The 19,096-nt window shown below is 39.6% G+C and overlaps 1 long non-coding RNA gene across 1 annotated transcript; it reads right to left on the minus strand.

Moving 5' to 3' along the window:
- Positions 1-2,744: 2,744 nt before the first annotated feature.
- On the minus strand, positions 2,745-18,978 carry LOC143661466 (uncharacterized). The gene is made up of 3 exons (XR_013164616.1): positions 18,923-18,978; positions 4,270-4,388; positions 2,745-3,062 (listed from the first exon to the last, which is right to left on the minus strand). It is a non-coding gene; the product is annotated as an uncharacterized LOC143661466 (long non-coding RNA).
- Between the last annotated feature and the right edge of the window lie 118 nt (positions 18,979-19,096).

Genomic DNA, 19,096 nt, shown 5'->3' on the forward strand with positions numbered 1-19,096 from the left:
TTGAGGGCAGGACCTGACTCATCCATGGAGCCCAGTGCCTACCTCAGTGTCTGACACTTAGTTGGCACTCAATAAATGTGTGCTGGGTGTGTGAATGAGACAAGGCCAAGGGTATCATGACCTGATATTTTAAGTCTGGTGTGAGCCCATGGTGATCATGAGCTTGTCTGCTTCATCAGTAGGCTTCCTGGCTCTTCTTCCCGTTCCCAATCATTACATGCTCTTCTGAAGCTGAATGAGGCACATCTGCTTAACAGAAGGTATATGCTTAGCGACTGAACTAGTGTGAAAGCTTCTCTGAATTGTAAGGCCCCCAGGGTCAGGTATTGCACCATTTTTTAGTTTAGGTCCCCAGTCACCTGCATACAGAAGGTGCTTAATGGATGTGTATTGGATAAGCCTGATATTTTAGTCTGCACAGTGTTGTGAGCCATGGTATGCCTTACTATACAACTGATAAACCGAGAGTTCGCAATATATTCTTGGCTAGAGAAGTGGAGAGTGATTTTCTTTACTTCTTTAAAAGCATTGGTGTCTTGGGCTCTGGGATCCTGGATTCCTTCAAAAGGAAGAGAGAAAGAAAAACGAAAGAAAGATAGAGAGAGGAGGAAAGGAAAGAGATTAAAGGAAGGGGGAATAGAAGAAAAGAAAGAAGGAAATGAACATGCAACTCTGTGCCCAACATAAGGGAGGGTAGGTTAATAAAAGAACAAACACTGATGAATAAAAAGTGATCAAGTAGGCACTATTTTTTGAAAGATGAGACAAAACAGAAGTTAGTAACATGGCAGACTAATCCCTTCAGGCACAACTAAAAGGCTGAATAAAATATTTAAAATGTCATTTCAATGCTTGGCTTGGCTGGCAGGAAAATATAGGAATGGACTGAAGGCAGAGATGAAAAGTAAGGTGTGAATCTAGCAAAGGAGGCAGGCGGTGGAGAAAACATTTGTATTAGAATTATCTAAGTATCTTCAAGTGGCCTATAATTTGTTATTTTACTGGTAAAACTTGGGGCTCTAGCAAGGGGACAGGTTGGATTGGAGAATTTGGCATAAAGCTGAGTCACTTAAATATAAACGCTTTGAGAGAGTCTTCTACGCACTCCACAGAGGGAAATGTCTCTTGTCATGGATTTAGGTGAGGTAGAAAAAAATGCAAACCTTCCCCTTGAGAATTTCTAACCGCAAGCTTCATTTATGTGGATTTGATGTTAGAATTTCCACTATGTGGCTCCCCAAAAATACATATACTGAAAATTTTTGTCTTAAACTGTCCCAATTTGCTAGCCTTTAAGTGCAAGCTGCTCTTCTTTGGAAAAATGTATTTTAAACCCAGGCCATAGGATATTCCCACAAATTTTCAAGCAATATGAATTAAAAATCTAAACTCAGCACCAAACAATCATAAAATAAGCATTGCAAATGTCGCCAGGAAAAAAAAAAGCACTGCAGATATTGGTATATCAGATTATGTTTAAAAGTATGTATCTTATTTTTAAATAAAAAAGAAAGTATTGACACTATAATAACAAAATTTTATTGACCAAGCAGGTTTGGAAAGAAACAAACAGAATTTCCAGAAATTAAAATGTAATCATTGAAATTAGAAACTCAAGGGATTGGTTAAATATCTGATAAGATATAACTGAAGAGAGAATTAATATAGAACTCAAAAAATTACCCAAAATGCATCACAGACTCTGTGATAGACACATGACAGATAGATTAAAAGACATGGGAGTTAAAGTCAGAGGTCCAATATAAGCCTAATTAGAGTGATATAAGTGGATAATATAAAGAAAGGCATATATCAAAATTTAGAGATAATAGCTGAAAATTTTAAAAACTGATTAAAAAAAAACACCCAGTTTCAGGAATTGAAAACAAAAGAAATAAAAAGCAACCTAGGGTGGGCCATGCTGGCTCAGCAGTGAGAGTTCTCGCCTGCCCTTCTTGTATGCTGAAGACCTGGGTTCGAATTCCAGTGCCTGCCCTTGCAAAAAAAAAAAAAAAAAAAGCAATCTACCCTAGGGGGTGTAAGGGTAGTTCAGTAGTAAAATTCTCACTTGCCTTGTGGGAGATCTGGGTTCAATTCCTGGACCATGTACTTCCCAAAGAAACAAACAAATAAGCAAGTAAACAAACAAAAAACCAACCAAACAAAACTTCAACAAATGGTGCTGCAATAAGGGGATACTCAGATGGAAAAAGAATGAAATGTGGCCCCTGCCATTACAGCATACAAAAAAAAAAGGGAATCTACCCTAAACACATTACAGTGACACTACAAATACCAAAGACAAACAATTTCAAGAACCCCCAGAGATTACCTACAAAGAAATGGCAATTTGACTGACTGCTGACTTTTCAAATTCAAAACAATAGAGGCCAGAAGATGGAAAAATGATATCTTCAAAGTGCTGAGAGAAGTTAACTGTCAACCTTGAATTTTATACCCAGGGAAATTATCTTTTAAGAATAGAGGGAAAGGTGCACAGGTGGTTCAGTGGTAGAATACTCACTTTTCATGTGGGAGACCTGGGTTCGATTCCTGGACCTTGCACTGCCCCCCGCCCCGATAAAAAAAGGAATAGAGGGAAACAAAAACCCAGAGTTTACTATCAATACATACTTACAAAAGGAATTTCTAACTGAAGAACTGAGAAGCAGTATTTCTTTTTCTTAGTGGTAAAAGAACCTAGGCTCCTTTTTCTCGAATGACGTCAAACTGGATCAGGAAGCCAAGGAATTTATTTTAAAAAATAAAGTCAGATTGCAACTTCAGAACTCAATATGAAAAAAAAATCTACTTTGTATTTGTTAGAATTGGGTTCATCCATGAGTGAAAGAAAACCCAAAATATTAATAGCATGAATAAAATGGACGTTAATTTATCCTTCACATGAAAGTCTTGGAGTAAGAGTTCACAGATGATTCAGTACTCCACAATTTTAGGTACTAGGCTTCTTCTATTTCATTGCTCTGCTACATGACCTCCATTTGCAAGTTCAACTCATAGTCAAAGATGGCTGCTCCGTCTCCAGCCATCACATCCACATTCTAAGAATGAAGGAGAAATGAGAAAGACAAGTTACCTCCATTTCCCAGAAGTTGCATACTTTCTATATCCCATTTGACAGAACTTAGTCATATGATATACCAGCTGTAAAGAATACTGGGAAACATAGTCTTTTATTCTGGGTTGCAGGGTTCTATTAATGAAAAGAAATTGAAAGATGAATATAGGGAGGAGAGAGAATAATGAGCAGCTGTTCATCTCCACCATTATCTCAATTGCTGAGATAACCCCATAAGAGGAAATTAAGATGATTTTTGTTCCTTGAGTATCTTTCCTTAGTAAGGGATAAGATCTCTGTGGAATAATCAGTTTCATTTTGTTTTGTTTGTTTTCAATTTTTCATTAAAAAAGATAATTAGATAAAAAATATTTGAAATTCAGAGTCAATTTCTCAAATAATGAAACATAAAGAAGAGAAGTTAAAAAGTAAAAGCAGGAATCATAGAAACTGCATTTAAAGTTCTTTTTTGGGGGGAACATGAAGTCCCTCGGATGGATGAAACTGATCAGAACTAAAGCAGCCTTATTGTTTTTCCTTTGTTTCCTTTCATTTGGCTTCCCATAACATCAGTTTCCTTCAAGCATTTAGTGGCACAGCCCTCCTACAAAGCTAAAACAGGGAAATAACTAAATTGTTTACTTTTGATGGAATGTCTTGCTTGGAGCAATTTTTTTTTTTTCAGTTTTCTGACCAAAGCATAAGAAACTGCAATTCTAAATTTTATAAAGGTTTAAGAAGGAACATTCTCCATAAGATAGCATCTAAAAACAGAATAAAACAAAACAAAAAAACCCTACGGCTAATGCTGCTGAATGTTCTTGGCAGAAAGAGATTGTATATTTCTCTTTATAGGTTTTAGCTTTACATTAAAAAAAGAATCACAGCACCAAATCTGAAAATCCACAAGGGGCATGTGCAGTTTCCCCAAAATGTAAGAGATACTTTATTTTTGTGTGTGATGCTTCTGGCAGACCTGCAAGGAAAAATAAAATCCACTGCTGTGTAAATGTCAAAATGGCAATGATTGGTGAAAATGATTACCCTGGGTAAATGAAAGAGAGAATTAAATTATAGACTGATTTGTGGATACAAAGGACCACCTAAATACCGTCACACTGAAACATCTAGTACTCCTACAGGCTGTCGCACATGCTGACACACTCATACATTTACCTATACACACATACCTGTGAGTGAGTCATAGCAGTCGCTATCTTAGCACAAAAGATTTCCGAACAATTCAGCCTGATTATCTGAAATTTCAGTTCTTCGTCCCTGAACACGGAAAGCCATGATCTGTCACAATCTAATGTCAAAAGAGGAGAGGAAGCAAAGATGCAAGTCCTCATCTTCAAGAGTAGATAGGGTAGATATATCGTGTCCTCTGGTATTATAAATTAATCTGGATTTATTTGAGTGTATTTCTTGTAGCACATCACTCTGCAATCCTCTGCAATCCACTCTTCTTTCTTTCTCCCCTCTAATTCTGGGACTGTCTGGGTTCATGGTAGTAAGGCATCCAAAATGTAGAATTTATCTGGTGGGATTAACTTTCTGAAAGATTGGGATCATGAACTATATTAAAGATAGTTAGCTAAGTTGTAACTTGATATGGTATATTCTGTAGGAGTTTTGTTGGTTCAGTGTAATGTGGATCCATGTAAAATGGAAGAACCACCTTTCCTGTGTGTTAATTTTCCTGGGTGTTAATTTCCTATTTTATAGATGAGAAAACTGAGGCACAGAGAAGTACATGTTCATAAGTATCAGAGCACTGAGTTGGACTGAGTCTGTGCTATACTATGAGTGTGGCCGGCGTAAACCAGTAATTCATAATTACTCAACACGTTAGCGTGTGTATGTTTGCTTACAAATAATCTGCTTTGCATAATATTCCACAATTTTCTTATTTGATCATCAACAGATTTTGAGGCCCTGAGAATGTAAGTCCCTGCATAATTTGTCTCCTGTATAAAGGAGGACGCAGTACTAAGCTCCGCTTGTGAGTTGTTTTCTTCCTGTAAAAATCAAGTATGACTATGGCAAACAGGAAAGTTAAAGTTTTCACTGAGTTGATTATTTGCTTGCTTATTTATTTATAGAGATTCATTTTGTTTGAGAAAATAGTTTTAGAAAATTTGAACTAAGTGAAATTTTATGTGTATCCAATTTCAATTACAAAACTGTGTTTCTTTCTATGAGCAGCCCCTCATTAGACTCACTGATAGAATGACAAAGGTGGAATTCAAAATTTAAAAAAACAAAAAAAAAAGCCTAAGCCAAATGGGTTTTATTTTTCTCAGGTCACAAGTACAAGAGGATGCCATCCTATTCTGGCTGCTTCTAGCTTTTCACTCTGTCATCTTTAGCATTTTCTTTTCATCCTCATTTGTCTCAGGTGGCTGCCAAACCTCCTGACATCACATCTACATTCTGAACAGGAGGAGATACAAAAAAAAGGTGGGGTGTGCCTACACCAGGATCAAAACTTTCCTAGACACCCCTCAGATCTCACTAGCCAGAAATGTGAAAAAAAGTCTGCAAGGAAGTCTGGGAAATGGGCTCTTTCCACTAAATACATTACCTCCCCAAACAAAAGTTCTGATAGTAAGAACAAGTATGGCATAAATATTCAATACCAAATTAAAAAAAATTCAATCCATGGAAAGAGGAGTTAAGCTTCTCAGAGGAACGTATGATATCATATTTAATTTTTCCCTTTCCAAGTGCTGGCACACAGTAAGTATGAAATTGGCAACTATTTTCTGAGTGCCTATTATGAGTCAGGTACTACTTTAAGTGCTGGGGCTACACTAGATAAAATTCCTGCCTCCTTGGATCTAACATTCCAGCAGACAGAGAGTGAGAAACAATTAAAGAAAGTCAGTGGTTTGTTCAAAGATGATAAATTCTATAGAAAAAAGAAAAATATATAGCTGAGTAAGGAGAATTAGAAGTGAAGGACAGAAGAGACTGTAATGAAAATCACGCGAGCAATAGCATTAATTTGTTTCTCTTTCACCTCTTGAACCCTTTCAATTTCTGGAGAACGGGTGCATTTTATCTTTAAAAAGAAATGTTCAATATCCTTTCAACTCCCATTCTTTAAAGTGCTGAATCCACTGCTGTTATTTACACAAGAAACAGCAGTGATCATGTCAGGCAGTCAGGTAGGTTAGATCTTGCTTCGCGCAATTTACTTAAGGGTCTAATCCCATAAAGAAGAAGGAAAATTCAGGGGTGGGGGTGGGGAAGGTGGTAGCGTAATCACGAAAGTGAAAACCCCCCTCCTGACCTTGTGCCCTTTGAGTGTCAGAAGCATGGGCCTTCCTGGGGAATGCGGGTTTTCAACTAGCAGAATGCTACTGAATTAACTCTCCTCTGCTTAAATCACAGAGATAAGGACTTCAAGTCAGAAATAAGGACACCTACATACATGCATATTTCAGAATAGAATTCCCAAATCAACATCATCCAGGGGATTAGGATTTGATTGATTTTATTTAAAGTCTGGGTGGTTTTTTGACCACTAAATATTTGCTTAATTATTCCAGCAATGAAGAGTAATGCTCTCATTAGCAGGGGTTAGAAGCCCATCTGTGTTCTCAGTCGTTTTTTTTGTTTTTTTTTTTGTACAGGATTGTAAACCTGCAAATTGCAATGTACAGTTGAGAAGTCAGAAAATTATAATTGCAGCTCTGATATTCATTATCCCATGAAGTGGAGTAATGCAATTTTTTTTTTCCTGGGCCTCGGCCTATTTGTGCATAAATTGCAGTTAATAGTTCTCCACTGCAATACACAACTCCAGTATTTTATGCGAAGCCCAGAAGTCTTGCCTTGTGTTCTGCTCGCTGGCAAACAGGGGTCCTCTACCAGGTGGTGAAGCTGAGGTTATCACACCGTGTCCGAAGAGACTGCCACACAATTAGAAAGCCAGCGTCTTATCACTTTGGAATTTGAAAACACAAAGATTCCAAACATGTCATTTCCCTTGTCCCTGAAGCAAACTGAAAGTGAATGTTTCTCCAGAAGGATGTGAAACGCTGGAGTTGAATTTCACGAGTGTTTAGGGAAATTACCTAACAAAAGCCATTTGGTAGTTATTTCCAGCAGGAGCAAATCCAGATTTTGTGAGTCCTGAGCGCTTACCTTTGGGGATGGGGGTAGGGACCCCTCAATTAAAAAAATACTTAGTAAATATTTATTTAGAATGGAAAAACAAGTCCCAACACTTAATATTTTTTACAAAGCACCATCAAAAACATCCCAAAAAGCATAAAAGCAATAACTGTTTAAATGTCTCATGCACCTCTACAGTATTTCCCCAGTCTTTCTTGTCTGACTCCTTGATCACTTCTTCATAGGACAAAACTTTTGAAATAGGATTTTCAGAGCTGCATTTACCACGGAGTAGATGAAGCTTAAGCTTCAGGAGCCCTTACTCCATGGATCCCTTGCCAGGCCCTATACCAAATTTTATGTTTTCTTCAATTCCCATTGCACACGCACACACACACACACACACACACAACTATGATGTCTTTACAACTGTGCATGCTATTTTTGGGGGGAGCGGGGGGAGTTACGCAGTGCATGCTCTGGGAATCGAACCCAGATATCTCGCATGGAAGGCAAGCATTCTGCCACTGATGTACATGCTATTTTATTGAATTATATTCCTGTCTTCGTTTTCTCGGCTCCTATGACAAATTCTCCACAATGGGTTGGCTTAAACAGTGAGATTCACTCATAGTTTTGAGGTTAGGAGAAGCCAAAAATCAAGGAGTCAGCAAGGTTTGCTTTTTCCCCTAGTCTGTAACATTTTGGCTGGAGGCTCCCTAGTAACCCTGCCTCAATTCATTTGGCCACGTCCTGCCCTTTCTTTTCCTATTGACTTCCAGCTTCTTTCTTCCTGGCTCCTCCCCACGGCTTTCTTTCTAGGTCTGAATTTCTTCTGCTTAAACGCAAAGGACTCCAATAATTCAAGTTAAGGCCCACCCTCATTTCAGCTGAGCCACAGCTTCACTGAAAATAACACCATCATAAGATCCTATTTTCAATGTGTTCACTCCCAGGAATGTGGATTGAGATTAAGAGCTTGTCTGAATTGGGGAACATAATTCAATCTGCCCGAATTGCTGAGAGGAAAGAACTTCCATTTGCTAGGCTCCAGTGTGAACTGAACTACTTAGAGTTGATGAGTAGATAAATTTTCCATGCTAGCTTCTGACTCTGTTTCTAACTTGATTTTTTCCTCCCCTCACAGGCTTATGATGCTGGGCTTTATAAGGCAAGCTTATGGTGGGGAGACAACTTCTTCCCCACGCCTTCATGTGACAGCACTGGATGGATCATTTAGGAAAAGTTTTGGGACCCGTGTTGGGTGAGGGCAACATTTGTGAATGTAATTACCACACAATTACATATTGGAATGCGACTGAAAGGGGAGATTTTAGGTGGTACGTATTTTGCTAGAATAAATATTTTTTGAAAAAAATGTATCCCCAACTCAATTTCCTTTTAGCCACATTCCCAAAACACTCATGACTATTTCAACGCCACCTTCTACAAAGGAAAGATTGGCGGAGGGAAGTTACAATGCGAAGAGAGGGTGATCTTAGACAATATGATTAAAATATCTTAATTTGCAAATTTTATGGAAAATATGTGGTCTTGAGTGGGAGTGGCCCTGAAGTTTAAGTTTCAGTCACTGCACGGGAAATCCTTTCTGATACAGAGTCTCGATGGCCCCACACATGTCTCCGCAGGGGATGGCTCAGAGGAATCACACAGCTGTGGAGGTGTGCCATATTATGAGCTCCAGAAACAGCATTCTGTCATTTCTTGCTCCCTTGCATCTGGTGGTGCGACTTCTGGTTTGGATTTCAGAGGACACAACTTACTTAGCTGCTGGTTCACTCATCTATCGCTGCATCAAGTCACTCTCCAAACTACTTTCTTGAACCCTATCATGATTAGACTATGCTAAGAGTTGTGGATGCTTGAAAAATAAGTAAGCCACAAACCCTGCCCTCCAAATTTCAGTGGAGGAGACAAAACATATATAAATTATAAGGGAAGGCAAACAGCTCATTGAAATATGTGAGAGGCACAGAGTTTTCTGGAAGAACAGAAGAAGTAGATATACAAATTGGAGTCTGCAGATTCAAACTTTGGACTTAGGCATGTTGATAATTTTATAACCTCTGGAGTTCCCCAGTCTTCAGTTGCCCCATCAATAAATGCAAGAAGTAATACTCATCTCGCAAGACTAATGTAGAGATTAAAGGAGAAAAAAAAAATTACAATAAATTGTTTAAGCCATAATGTTTTCTGTAAATATCACTCCCTAGAAGTAAAAACAATCTTATTCATTTTATATATCTGCTTCTATTCCAATGCTTAACAAATCTCTGTTGAAAGTAGAATGAATGAATGAATAACAATGCAAGAGGGATAAAGAATAGGAAGAGATGCAAGGTCTTTCCAGAGGACATCTGACCTCATCCAAGCCTTGAAGGATGTATTGCACATGGAAAAAGACATACAGAGAGTGTATCAGACAAGAGTTTTTCAATGACAAGGGCAGGAATCCAACTCATACTGGCTTAAGCCAACAAACTAAAAAAAAAAAAAAAAAAAAAGAGGGAAGATTGGCTTATGAAACCGAGAAGTCCAGGGGCAAATTTGGCTCCAGGCTGGCAGAACACTGGTTAACGAAACATTCTTTCTGGAACCAGTCTCTCTCCCTTGCTCAGTTCTGCTGTTCATGGCGCTGGCTTGATTCCCAGGCAGGCTCTTCCCACGCCATGACAAAATGGTCCCCGGCTGCTCCAGGTTTATGTGGATCCAGGTCAGCAGGCTCTGTGCAAAGAGTCTCCGATTCAGAATATGCCAATGAGCATAGCCATGGGGACGGTTAAGGAGTGGCGTGCAAACACAGGAGGCAGTCAACCCTACCTGAATCACAGGGTTTGAGAGCAGGAAAGGCATGTGTGCCAGTTGGAAAGGATGATGGATCCCAGAAAAGCCATGTTTTAATCCAAATCCATTTTGTGGAGGCGGCCGTCTCAGTGCCGTAGTTTGGAAACTCGATTAGATTTAAAACAGGAAGCATTTTGGAGAGAGCCACCACAGCCCAGGCAGCCAGAGACCTTTGGAGATGAAGAAGGAAAACACCCCTGGGGGAGCTTCATGAAACAAGAAGCCTGGAGAGAAAGCTAGCAGATGTCACCATGTTCACCATGTGCTTTTCCAGTTGAGAGAGAAACCCTGAATGTCATCGGCCTTCTTGAACCAACGTATCATTCCCCAGATGCCTTAGATTAGACATTTCTATAGCCTTGCTTTAGTTTGGCCATTTTCACAAGCTTAGAACTGTAAACTTGCAACTTCATAAATACCCCCCTTTGAAAGCCATTCTGTTTCTGGTATATTGCAAACCAGAACAAAGTGACCCCTAAAAGAAAATCCAGTGGCTAAGCAGAAGGAGGGAAAGCACTGCTATTGAATTCTCCTACAAAGCACATTTCAGGTAGAGCAGAAAACAAGAATACAAATGTTTACCGAACACCTACTGCCTCAGTATCTGGGAGGATACAAAGGTGAGGAAGATGTGATTCTGACCTCAAGTAGGGGAGGTAAGCCATGTCTGAAAAATAAACAGCCGTAATCCAAGATAGGAAGTGAGTAGAGCTCTAAAAGGGTCGATAAATGCCATTTGTTCAGAGAAGGCTAAGGCTCTTTCAGCGGGAAGGATTGGAGACTTTTCAGAAAAGATATGGCACCTGAACCGGATTTTGAAGGGGCTTGTAGGAAAAAGTGTTCATAAATCATCTGAGCACAGAAATATCTCAAAACCAGCCCTAGCATTGGCCTTCAGAGCTGTGGATTTATTTAGGGTCCTTTTTCATTAGAATTTCCAGTCATTTCTCAAATCATCATCACGGCCAAAGATTAGAGGGAAACAAAGACAGATGAGAACAGTTTCAGGTGGTTCGTATTAAACCAAGTTATAGTGCCTGGCCTAAAGTCTCCATTTTAAATTTTAAATAGTGATATATTCTTGCATTTATTCCTTTATTCATAAATTTAACTAGACCTCTCTTTTATTGAGGTAAAATTCACATAACATAAAATTAACCATTTTAAAGTATACAGTTCAGTGGCAGTTGGTGTGTGCTGTACAATCACCACCACTAAATATTTCTAAAATATTTTTATCACCCCAAGAGACGGTCCCATTAAACCCTCACTTCCCATTTCCACCAGCCCCCAGCCCCAGGCCACCATTAATCCACTTGCTTTATAGATTTACCAGTTCTGGACATTTCATATAAATGGAATCAAACAATATGCAACCTTTGGTGTCTGGCTTCTTTCACTTTGCATGTTTTTGAGGCTAACTAGATATCTTTGGCTACTCCTTCCCATACCGTAACAAGGGGTTATATAGACCAACTTTATACCCAAATTCTACCACCTGGAAGCCCTGCTGGGATGAGATATTGACCCCCTACCTCCCTGCAATGTCCTGGCCATTCCTTATGCTCCATCAAATCAGCTCCACTCACTCTGGCAGTCGGGTATGTCCCCGGGAGCCATGTCTTACACTCTTTGGGGATTGTTCTGTACTTACAATCAAGGACTTGGTTGCTATAGAATGATTAATAAACTAGCTCATTGCAGACTCCAAATTCCATTCTTTGGCTTATCAGGTGCCCTTCTCACAGAACAGTCAGCCATTCAAGCATAGCATTAGAAGTGGGCAGGCTGTAAGATGAGGGAGCCTGACTTAGGACCAGTAGCTCAGCCTGCAATTCAAACCCCAGCTTCTCACCCTATACCACAGAATTTAAAATGTGGAAAGGATCTTAGGAAGCATCCATTTTTTTAGATAATAAAACTGAGGTGCTGGAATGTAAAATATATATTATATATATATATATATTTTTATATTATATATATATATTCATATTATATATATATATATATATTTATTTATTTATTACTCAAGGCCATACAATCAGAGCAGCAGAATACATATATAAAAGCCCAAAGATTCTAGGTTGAATTCAGTGCTCTCTGGTACCACATGTAGAAGAGAAGTTTCTCTTCTCTCCACAAGCAAGAACCGAATGTAAGATGGCGGCAGGTCTAAAGGAAACCTCATACCTCTGGAAAAGCTGGGAGGTGCCTATTCAGCTATTTTTTAATCTGTGCCAATACTAAAGAGCGCGGCACCGCAGTTCACAAGGGAAGAGAGACTGTTATATCAAGGCAGAGAGCAATTCCGATCTTAGCTTATGAGAAAATGAAAGGAAGGGCAATCCTTTCTATCACAGGTAAGTTTGGAGTTACCACTGCTGTTTTTTTTACCCGGAGTGGGTTTTCTCCTTCTCTATATGACTTATATGTTACAGCTTCATGAGCAGTGAGGATGTGTCCCACCATCTCATTTAAGGTTTGTTTCCAAGAGCTGTGAAAATGGATGAACCAGGAATGGGGAGGGGTCAGGGCTGGTTCAGAGGGAATGATTTTAGGAACACAACTGTTATAAGGGCATCCTACACCTTCAGGAGCAGCGAGGCTTCTCTTCTCCCTCTCCAAAGTATCGCTGGTGGAGGGGAGCTCAGATTCTTCCAGGTGGAAATGCAAGCCTGCAAATACCACGTCAGGATCTTTACTTATTTATCTATTTTTGTAACATAAAGTTAACGATGCTTAAAATATGCACAACATGTACCCCTTCGAATGCTGAATTATCTTGATGTCTGAACTTCCGGGGACGGTCTGTAAAGAAAATAATCCAGAAGAGAGGAGAAACAGAAGGAACTGTGAAACTCAGTTTAAGGAGGGAAGAAAAAGTCTCCCATGTACAGGCAGCGGAACAGAGGGCAAAACAAAGCAATGCTCTGATGGGCTTGTCGGTGGTTTTTAATCTCATCTTTGAACGCCTTCCTTCCTGGATTTCTGCCTTTGGAATTTCTTGAGCATTTCCCTGGAATAACTGATTTTTCCCTTTTTAATTCAGGAGAAAGGTGCTTTCAAAAACAAGCTAACTGCATCATGGTCTGCCTGCAGTCACCATACTCTAGCCCTTACCACCTAAAACAAATAAACAACAACAAAAAATCTGCTAATATTTAAGCTTTCAAAAGCAGGTTGGCTGCAAGCCTCGCCAGGATAATCATTTGTACCCTCCTTCAACCACATATAATACAGTCTTTATTCAGCAAATAGCAAAGTCGTTTCCCGGTAAGTCAAAGGTCAGTTTTTGCTGTATTAATAGCTGCTCTGGGAGGGTCAGTGTTGTGCTATCCTACATTTTTTCCAGGGCCTGGAGATGCAATTTCCTACAATCTGCAGGCAATTTCCCACCAATTTTCTTGGGGAGCTAATAGGCTGTGACAGGAGATGGAGCTAGCAAGCAGCAGGCGGCTTCAGAAAAGACAAATTGCATCTCTGCCACCTAACTGGGCAATCTAGATCGACAGAGTTTATAGCTTTGTAGTGTTATTGGGCCCCATGCTAACAGCAAATCATTCACGCTGCTTGCTGAATTTCATATTCCCTTCCTTCTGAATTTGTTATTGCCACATATCACTTTGTAGCACTTTCACTGGAAATTGCAGCAAAAAGGGGATCACGTATATATGACTTAAATGTCTCCTAAATTGCTTACCAGAAATTATTAACATTCAGTAATTTCTGTTTACAGTGTTAGGGCTAAACTGGTCATTTTTAAGTGATGGGGTGGGAAGATCGGGAAGGAGAGACCAAAAGAAATGAAGAAGGTGCAACAGGTGTCAGCTCTCGGGCCGGCAAATAGAGACTGTTTCTTGTATCTGCTTGGTCTGTGTGGCTCGTACAATCAAATACAATTCAAAAAATAATATAAAGGTTGGCAAAAGATGCTCGTAAGGCTAATTTATGCTTTGTCTAAATGTTTTTTTTTAAAGCTATCAGTTGAATATAACAGTGGAAATGGTTGCATAGAATCAAATAGAAACATTCCCTACCTTTATTAAAATTTTTTTTCTTATGTAAATAATACATATTCAATCTAAAAGATTCAGAAAGGATAGATAAGAGATGGGAACAAATACAATCAAAGAAAAATCTAGCCATCGTATCTGCTCCAGCATTTGTAAAAATTAGCTCAAATATAAAAGACCTACTCTGTGCCATGCATGGTGAGTCCTGGGGCTATGAAAATGAATATGACAGGATCTCTGCTCCTTGGGATTTCACAGTCTAGTGGAGAAGATGGGCATGTGAACAGATAAATTGCAAGACATCGCCCTAGAGTTGCGCGAAGGTACCCTTGAAGGAAGTAGGAAGCATAGCTTGCCTGCACAAGTCAACTAAGGTGGAGAAGCAAAACAGCTCAGATGGAGTTAAATAGTTCAGGTAAATGAGCAGCAGGGCCAGCTCAACTCTATTCAAGTGGTTCTATTTGAAAGAACCAATGTGGAGCTAGTAATCCATGCACCCTGGGGCTGCATGCACTGAGATCATCACTTGAAAAGTGTGCAAACAGTAATGTCTCGGGCAATATTATGAATCCTGTAATGACTGTGCCAACACTGGGGTGACTGCTCACCTCGCTCCTGGCCAAGAAGATGGGGGTAAACCTTAGAGTTCCGGGGCTCCATACTGGAAAAGTGATGAGCTGAGTATACGCCCAAGAGAAATGCAGAATTCCTAACTCATGTCAAGAACCTCATTCCTAAATTATACCAATCTCCAAAGAATTTAGAGAAACCTGGAATCATTGCTTTAATAGAGAAACAAACAGATAAATAAATCAATAGCCAAACAAACAAAAAGAACTCTGGAAAAGCTGTGAGCCCCTTATCTTCACAGATTACTCAAAATCAAGGCAAAAACATAGTCCTCCTCTCCCAATTTCTCTGTGCTAGATTAGCCACTGGGAGGATTGCATCATCTCTGCTATTCTTGCTGATAGTGCTGCTACCTCCCAAAGCAGTGTTAGGATGCTTTATTTTTCAGCTTATTACCACATCAGGTAGACTTAAAGGTGGGCTAAACAAAATCGCCTCCGAGGGAAAAAGGTACAAGTTTCGGTGCGGAACTCTTTAAGCCTTGGGATTTCAGGGTTGCTTTAAGCAGCTCATCCTGGCTTGCTTGACCTTGAGAGCTCAAGCAATAAAAATCTGAAGTGTTCCAGACGTCTGTGCTTGAAGTGATCTTCGAGATCTCTTGCCAGATGTGGAATCTGAAACTTCATCATCGTTATTTGCTGTTCTCCTGAAGATTTATTTTGATGATCAGGACCCTTAAAGACTGTTTTTAATCTCAAAGTGTCCAAAGCTTGGCCCATAATAATCCTCAATAAACGTTGATTAACTGAGTTGAATTGAATGAAGAGTCCCTTGATTAAAATGCAAATACCTTCTGTCATTATCCATGAGCTCCCACACAAGGAGATCCCAGAGCAATAGGTTTGGGGAAAGGCACTGGAATCTACATTGTTGAATTGTTGATAATCCTGCACAGCTTAGTTCGAGACCCCCCTGGGATAGGTATGTGGGGGGAGGGAAGAAGTAGAATGGTCACCAAATGTATACTTACAACAAATCTCTAAGGATGACAGCGAGATACGCAAAAGGCATGGGAATTGGCATCCAATTAAAAGCCCCCCTTTAAATCTTGCAAATTATGGAAATTTAGCCAAATAATTTAGGACTTTTGTCTCCTTATCTGCTATGGGGGGCAGGGGTTGAGGATTAGAAGAGGCCATGCTTGTGATCATAAAGTACACCCTTTCAAGGCCAGCTCTGGCAGGGCATCTCTACATGGAAAGCTTAAACAAAAAGGCAGCTCCTCCACTCCTCTTCCTCCTCTCTCTTCCTCCTCCTCTGTTCCTTGTCCCAGGTTGGCAATGGATGCTCTGCTCCCCACGGCCCAAGTCACTCTGCCCTTGAGGTTGTAAAGCCTCTCCCAGGTCTCAAGTTCCCACGTGGATTCAGCAGAAGCACCAGGTTATCATCGTTCCATGTATAGGTGCCCACAGTTCTTTTTTGCCATTTTTAGATATAATGGTTTATAATCAGATTCTGTACCACTTCTTGGATGCAACATTCGCTTCTCTCTTTCCATAAGTAAGTGGAAAGTGAGCCCTAAAGTTAATGCCCCTGCAGCAGTTAATATATAAATTGGCACCCATGTGACCTGAAAGAGTTAAAGGGCTTTGCCGGGTGTTTTACTTGCTACTTCAAGAGCAGGAATTAGATAAGGGGAATAATTTAGCTCATTAGATTGCTTTCATAGATAAAGGCAAGTTAAGGACTTGTCCAAGATCACACATCATTTCATATAGTCCTCGATTAAAAGAAAAACCCATGTTCAGTGGTAGAGTGCTCGCCTTCCATGTGGGAGACCCAGGTTTGAGTCCCGGACCATGTACCTTAAAAAAAAACCACTATAAGCATAGTTTCATGATCTACATAGAACTTTGATATGAGGAGCTCAGACCCTCTAACTTTTTCCAAGAATTTGAAATTAATATTAAAAGTCACTGATGAGATGAAAAAAAAACTCCATGTTTCATTTATGTTTAAACTTTGATACTAAGTGCATTATCAATTACTGAATCTAAGAAAGAAATGATGAATAAAATTAGTAAGGCTTGAAATTTTTCATAGCATGAATAAATGAGATAAAGTTTAAAATATTTCCTACTTAAATTAACACTGTCCAGTGGGAAAGAGAATTAGTTTATGCTTAGTATAAGGATACATAAAATTTTACTATAATTCAGCCCTAAGGAATTTTTTAATTACCCCAATAATGAAACATGTAAATTTACTGTGTTCATGTGTGCTGGGATCTTTCAACACCCATTCCTTAGCTTTAAAGCACTTGCCATTTTAATACCTGTGATTCCAAAATATTTAGCACTTCAGAATAAGACAGGCTTGAATGTAAGATAACATCTAGTAATAACTTGCACTCAACAAGGAAAAAAGGGTAATACCCACAGATCGTACAAATCCAATTGTATTTAAATGCTAGCCGATCATTCTTAATCAGCAGCAATGAGAAAATCACAAATTCCACTGCAGCTCTGTCTTCAGAATTAAGTTCAACAAATAAAAAGTAATGGCCTTTGTTAGTTTGTGTACTCTGGCAAAGAATTAAGCCCCCCCAAATTTTTCCCAATCAACAAATGTTCCTATGAATGGATTGGCCAACAACACCATGTGCCTTTCTTTGAAGTATATCTTGCATGCAATCACTTTTTCGAATGATCCATTAGTCAAGCAGAAATACTATACATATTTTAATGGGTTAGGAGACCTTAAGGGAATTGATGCATCCCAAATGAATGCCTCAGGGAACTCTGATTTATTTCATAGAAGATAATTCTTTCCTGAAAAGGAGCAAGATTCATTTGAAATTAAGATTTAGAGATCATAAATGGAACCAATCGAGCCAAGAAGTCCTTTGTAATAATGGTGCATGGGAGGTAAATGAGCCAGTAGGTTATTTGAGAAGTAAGAGGAAAGGCTAGAAGAGTGACTAAAACATTTTCTCCTACCTGCGTCACTTCAGAGCCTGTCAACAGTAGGTTTTGTGAAAGATACTTAAAAGATTTTCCTGGTCAATGTGCTACTCTAAGGAGTTCAATCTTGAGATAAGTAAGAGATAGAGAGAGAGAGTGAGAGCAAGAGAATAAATGTTGGTCATATTCCAGAATATCTTGAAGCAGTTAACCACAAAATAAGTTATTAGCTTATTGTAAGTGCAGCCAGTTTTTGAACTAATGGAATAATCCACTGTGGATTGCAGCAAGGAAGTGGAACAAAGAGTGTGAAATGAACAGATGGATTTGATTTTAAACAAATTAGACCCATGACGGGGGATGTACAAGTCATTTTTTAGCTTTCCAATGCTACGGGTTAATTTCCCTTTGTGACCTTTCCAGCTTGCTCACTCATTTTTCCCCTGCCAGTAACTCAAGACTTTCTGGGAGAGCAGCTTTTATGCCTCGCAATTGTAAACTACTGTCTCTCGCTTCTACTAAACCGATCAAATGAGGCACCACTGGGACTGCCACAACAGAATACTTGATTGCTTAATCTACTAACTATTTGTTCTCTTAATCTCGTACTCATTCCTGGACATGCTGATAAATACAAGGACGCGTGTTCAGGAGATATCTCCTTTTTGTAACCCTAGATTCTGAGAGTGCTCAACAGTCCCTCAATTGGTATATTTATCAGTGTGGCTAATGTCAACCCAGGCAGACTAACTTCTTGGGTAATTTTTGTCCCTTCCACTCTTTCTTTAACCCAAGCCCTGCCTTCCTGCGCCAACTTCATGTGGTCAGTGGCTGAACGCTGCCAGAGGCAGCCCCTCTGCAATAAGACAGGCAAAGCCTACACTCCTGAGATGTATCCACTATGCCAAAATGTCCCTCAGTCTTCTCACTGAATTATTAAAACCCCTCACTGTTAATGTCAACTAGCTCATTGAAGGCAACCAATAGCTGTAAATTCATAGTAAGAAGTGAATGACTATGGCCCTGTTGACCAAAATTGGAGCTATCCTAGCTGACTTTTTTGTCTAGTTTACCTCCACAGAGACACAAGGGTAATCAGTCTAAAATGAAAACCTGACCAGGTTCTGCTGGCTGTCAGCCACAGAAAATGCCCAGGTCCCTAGGTCCACACCCTCTCCTGACGTGCACCCCACTCTACCCACACACCCACCATCTCTACCCAGGACTTAAACCCTTGTTCCTCCCTCATCCCATCATTAACCTTTCCTCTAAACTTTCTCAATTTAACTTAAAACCCATTTCCTCACCTGCAATCATTTAGCAAATTCTTAGTTCAAGTAACACCTCCTCCTTTGGAAATTTCCCTCCCTCACTCCCACCCAAGCACATGTCATCAGTTCTTGGTGTCATAATGTGACCTAGTTCATAGTAGTCACTCCCAGCAACACTCACTTGTTTTCTGAAAATTCAACCCTACCCAG

Source organism: Tamandua tetradactyla, chromosome 2, assembly GCF_023851605.1.
Source record: "Tamandua tetradactyla isolate mTamTet1 chromosome 2, mTamTet1.pri, whole genome shotgun sequence".
NCBI classification, from domain to species: domain Eukaryota; kingdom Metazoa; phylum Chordata; class Mammalia; order Pilosa; family Myrmecophagidae; genus Tamandua; species Tamandua tetradactyla.